The sequence below is a fragment of the Pristiophorus japonicus genome, chromosome 8, assembly GCF_044704955.1.
Source record: "Pristiophorus japonicus isolate sPriJap1 chromosome 8, sPriJap1.hap1, whole genome shotgun sequence".
Lineage (NCBI taxonomy): Eukaryota > Metazoa > Chordata > Chondrichthyes > Pristiophoridae > Pristiophorus > Pristiophorus japonicus.
In genome coordinates this window covers 145505093-145510402 of record NC_091984.1, presented here as the reverse complement: position 1 = coordinate 145510402, position 5310 = coordinate 145505093, and the positions used below count along the sequence as shown (strand labels likewise).

General features: G+C 50.7%; 2 pseudogenes; both read left to right on the top strand.

The window, feature by feature from the left end:
- The first annotated feature begins 2613 nt into the window (after positions 1–2613).
- LOC139269994 (U2 spliceosomal RNA) lies at positions 2614–2851 on the top strand (annotated as a pseudogene).
- An 89-nt stretch (positions 2852–2940) lies between these two features.
- LOC139269929 (U2 spliceosomal RNA) lies at positions 2941–3119 on the top strand (annotated as a pseudogene).
- The last annotated feature ends 2191 nt before the right edge of the window (positions 3120–5310 follow it).

Genomic DNA, 5310 nt, shown 5'->3' with positions numbered 1-5310 from the left:
ATCGAAGACTGTTACTGCTGCGCTGCCAATAACAGGGATCAGCTTTTTAGTGTAAATTCTTAGCTTGGTATGAATGGGGCTAAGCTTGGACCTGTGTGCCTTGTTGCACCACAGCCTGTCGAAGGCCTTTTTGCTCATGATGGACTGACTCACACCCATGTCCAGTTCCATGGATACTGGAATTCCATCCAGTTCAACTTTTCGCATGCTCGGTGGACATTTCATGGTGAAGGTGTGTACCCCAGACACTTCTGCCTCCTCAGTTCGAGTCTCTAGTTCAGCCTGATCTGCCATGGATCGATCCTCCTCTGCAACGTGGTGGTTTGCAGGGTTTGCAGCTCGTCTGCACATTCGCTGGAGGTATCCCATTGTTCCACAGACTTTGCACACAGTGTTTGAAGCGGCATTGATGGACTCGATGATCACCTCCGCAGCGCGAACAAGGTGTTAACTGCCTCGCATTAACATTTGATGGCAGACTCTGGGTCATCTGAGGTCATGCAGCTGCAGGCGTGTACGTTCTGCCATATGCATTCCTACCTGAAAATGACATAACTTTGTGTACAGTACTTGCCGAAACCTCTTTGTACCATGAAATTTGTTTTGGTGTTATCGCGGGTGGTCATAAATGCCTGGGCTATCGTTATGGCGTTGCTCAGGTTCGTTGATTTAATCGTCAATAGTTTGCGAAGGATAACATCATGGCCAATGCTAAGCACAAAGAAGACTCTTAGCATTTGCTCAAGGAATCCATCGAATTCGCAATGTCCTGCAAGGCGCCTTAGTTCGGCGACGTAGCTCGCCACTTCCTGGCCTTCAAACCGTTGACACGTGTAAAATCAATACCTTGCCATCAGAACGCTTTCCTTCGGATTTAGGTGCTCCCAGACCAGCGTACACAGTTCTTCATATGATTTGGTTGTTGGTTTCACCGGAGTTAAAAGATTCTTCATGAGGCCATAGGCTGTTGCCCCACAGACGGTGAGGAGGATCGCCCTTCGTTTGGCAGCGTTCTCGTCCCCTTCCAGCTTGTTGGCCATGAAGTATTGGTCGATTCACTCCACGAAGATCTCCCAATCGTCCCCTTCTGAGAATTTCTCCAGGGTATCAACAGTTCTCTGCATTTTCGCATGATTGTTCATTATCTCGTCACCAGGTGTTAAGCTCATGATAAAGTAATGTAAGTGAGTATTGTGGACATGAGTTTGACCTTAGCTCCTTTATTCAAACTCCAAGTGCTGGTACAGTATGGGAGGCCTGCTTATATACAGTGCTCCCAAGGGATGCTGGGAGCCCTTGGGACTCCAACAGGTACGCCCTCTGGTGCCGGTGTGATACAGGTTACCTCGGGTTGCATACATAACAGCCCTCACCTCTCCCTCTTCCCCCCCAGGGACAATAAAGGTATGTTCCCACCCCTCTCGCCAGGAACAGTAATGTTTATGTTCCCATCTCCCCCCCGCCCCAGGGACAATAATGGTATGTTCCCCCCCGTCCCCCCGCCCCTTGGGGACAATAATGGTACGTCTCGCCCCAGCCTGGGGATAATAATGATATGTTCCCCGACCCGGGGACAATAATGGTACGTCCCTATGTTTCCCCTCCCCCCTCCCGGGGAAAATAATGGTATGCAACCCCGCCCCCCCACCGCTGCTCAGTATGCCATACAGAGACTGTACATGGCCTAGCAGGATGCCCTGGACCAGTTCTGCACCACCTCAGCCTGGGCAGCAGCAGTCTCGGACGGCTGGGGTGCAGACAGCGCCAACTGCAATGGTGAAGTGGCAGTGGTGGGAGGAATGCTGATATCCTGAGAGAGGGCAACACCTTCCATTTCTACCGACCCACTGCCATTCCCCCTCAGTGCCTCAGCATCCGGACCAATCTCATCGAGCACAGATTGCTGGCCTGCTTCGGCACCATGACCTCTCTGTTGAACTGCGGGGAACCCAGAAATGATGGCAGCAGTCAGCGCTTGCATGGCATCGATCTGAGCGTGCACGGGAACAGACCGAGCGTGCACGGGAACAGATTGAGTGTGCACGGGAGCAGCCCAAGCGTGCACGAGGGCAGACCGAGCGTGCACTAGATCAGACCGAGCATGCATGAGAGCGGACTGAGCGTGCACGAGAGCAGACCCAGTCTTTATGCCACCAAGCACTGAGCCCATTACAGCAGTAAGCGATTGCGTTGCACCAGCCTGTGCTGCAATAGCTGCTGCTCCCTCCCCCGTGACACGTGGCGTGAGTTCTGGGTCCCCACCCTCTCTCTGCGAGCCCACCATGCTTTGCAAGCTGCCAAGGATGGGCTGCAAGGTGTGCTGGGAGACACGCACAGTGCTGGAGGCCGACTCCTCCAAACCCCTAGCAAGGGCACCCTGGCTGTGGGGCACCCTGGCTCTGGGGCACCCTGGCTCTGGGGCACCCTCACTCTGGGGCAGCCTCGCACTTGGTCACCCTGGCTCTGGGGCACCCTGGTTCTGGGGCACCCTGGCTCGGGATAACCCTGGCTCTGGGGCACCCTCACTCTGGGGCACCCTCGCACTTGGTCACCCTGGCTCTGGGGCACCCTCGCACTTGGTCACCCTGGCTCTGGGGCATCCTGGCTCTGGGGCACGCTTCTCGGCCTTTTGGCTAAGATCATGCGTAACTGACCTGACAGGGGAATAACCATGACCCCAAAGTGGCTCTCCCTGGATCAGGAAGGTGGTTCTCCTATGCTTTTTGGAAATAGGAGGTGGGTGGGGTGGCTTGACCCATCCAACTCCACGGAGGTGTGTTGGGGGCCTGACCCATTCACCTCCATGGCACGAACCTGGTATTGCAGTACTTCCAGGAACGGTGCAGTGGCTCTAGGCCTTTTGGCTAAGAGCATTGGCGCAGAGTGATCCTTGATGTGTGCAAGGTGACCTCTGGCGTTTGTGATTTGACAAAGGATTGGAAAGATTGGTAACGAAAAATAAAAAAAAATAAAAAAAATCTGTTCTTATCAGTTTAATATCCCCTATGGGGACATGATATTGAATTGATTTTTGGACAGGGAGCTGGATCAGGGGCATGCCCCGTCCACTCCATGCACCGACCTGGTATTGCAATATTTCCAGGAACGGTGCAACTTCGCCTCTCGGCCTTTTGGCCGAAGATCAAACACATTGGTGCAAAGTGATCTTTGGCGTTAGAGTTGATCTGGAACGAAATTGGATTTAAAAAAAAAAAAATCCTGGCTCTGGGGCACCCTCACTCTGGGGCACCCTCGCTCTGGGGCACCCTGGCTCTGAGGCACCATTGCCATTGGACCCAGAAGCTCGCTGTGCAGGAGCTGCAACAATGGTTCATAAGAACATAAGAACCAAAGAATTGGAGCAGGAGTAGGCCATTCGGCCCCTTGTGCCTGCTCCACTATTCAATGAGATCAGGGCACACCTTCTACATTAACTCCACTTTCCTGCAATGTCCCCGTATCCCTTGATTCCCTTAACATCCAAAAATCTTTCGATCTCCGTCTTGAATATCCTTCTTCTTAGGCAGTCTGGTCTGACCTCAAGCGCACAATAATTAGCAGCTGTGAAGAAACTCTTGGTTACTCGACCAGGAAACATCAAGTCTGGTTCGATGAGGAGGACCAGGAGATCCAGGAGCTAATAAACTGTAAATGCAAGGCATTCTTGAATTGAAAACAACACCACAACTCGAGAGAAAGAAAGCAGATCTATAGACAACTGAAGGCCGAAGTCCAACAACAAACTCGTGACCTAAAGAACAGATGGTGGGTGGAAAAAGTGCAGGAGATCCAGCAACGACTCGACAACCACGACGAGGGTGGATTTTTTAGCACATCAAGACCACCTATGGCCCAAGCACTGAGGTCCTACTGCACTGAGAGCTAAGAATGGAGGAGTGCTCATCAAGGTCAGAGATGCAGTCAGTGCCTGCTGGAAGGAGCACTTCGAGGATCTCCTCAACCAAGGATATGTCTTTGATGAGAGTGTCCTTGACTCCATCCCACAGCAAGCTGCCCACCACCACCTCAGCACAATCCCAGCCCGGCATGAGGATGAAAAGGCCATCCAACAACTGAAGAACAACAAGGCCTCAGGAGCAGATGGAATCCTCGCCGAAGTACTAAAGCATGGCGGAGAAGTACTCTTGACGCAAATCCATGACCTCATCTCTCTTATCTGGAAGGAGGAGAGCATGCCTGGGGATCTCAGAGAAGCCATGATCGAAATCATCTTCAAGAAAGGGGACAAATCCGATTGCGGTAATTACAGAATAGTTACCCTGCTGTCTGCCACTGCAAAGATTATCGCAAGAATCCTCTTCAATCGTCTCCTCCCAATGGCTGAAGAGCTCCTTCCAGAGTCACAATGTGGATTCTGCCCACTAAGGGACATGGTCTTCACCACACATCAATTTCAAGTGAGATGCAGGGAGCAGCATCAACCTCTGTACATGGCCTTCTTTGACTTCACAAAGGCCTTCGACTCTGTCAACCATGAGGGATTATAGAGTGTCCTTCTCAAATTCGGCTGTCCGAAAAAAATTGTCACCATCCTGTCCTGAATATACTCAAAGACTGAGCCACCACAGCCCTCTGGGTAGAGAATTCCAGAGATTCACCACCCTCTGAGTGAAGAAGTTTCTCCTCATCTCAGTCCTAAATGGCCAACCCCTTATTCTGAGACAGTGACCCCTGGTTCTAGACTCCTCAGCCAGAGGAAACATCCTCCCTGCATATACCCTGTCAAGCCCCGTCAGAATTGTGTATGTTCCAATGAGATCCCCTCTCATTCTTTCAAACTCTAGAGCATATAAGCCCAGTCTACTCAATCTCTCCTCATAGGACAATCACCACATTCCAGGAATCAGCCTGGTGAACCTTTGTTGCACTTCCTCAATGGCAAGTATATCCTTCCTTCAGTAAGGAGAACAAAACTGTACACAATACCCCTGGTGCCTTCTCACCAGGGCCCTGTATAATTGTAGTAAGACGTCTTTACTCTTAAACTCAAATCCTCTTGTAATCAAGGCCAACATACCATGTGCTTTCTTAATTACTTGCTGTCCCTGTATATTAACTTTCAGTGATTGTTGTACAAGGACAGCCACATCCCTCGAAACAACAACATTTCCCAATTTTACCATTTAAAACATACTCTGCTTTTCTATTTTTCCTACCAAAGTGGATAACTTCACATTTCTCCACTTTATATTCCTTCCGCCATGTCTTGCCTGTTCACTTAGTCTGTCTATATCCCCTGGTAGTCTCTTTGCATCCTCCTCACAACTTACATTCCCAGCAAGTTTTTAT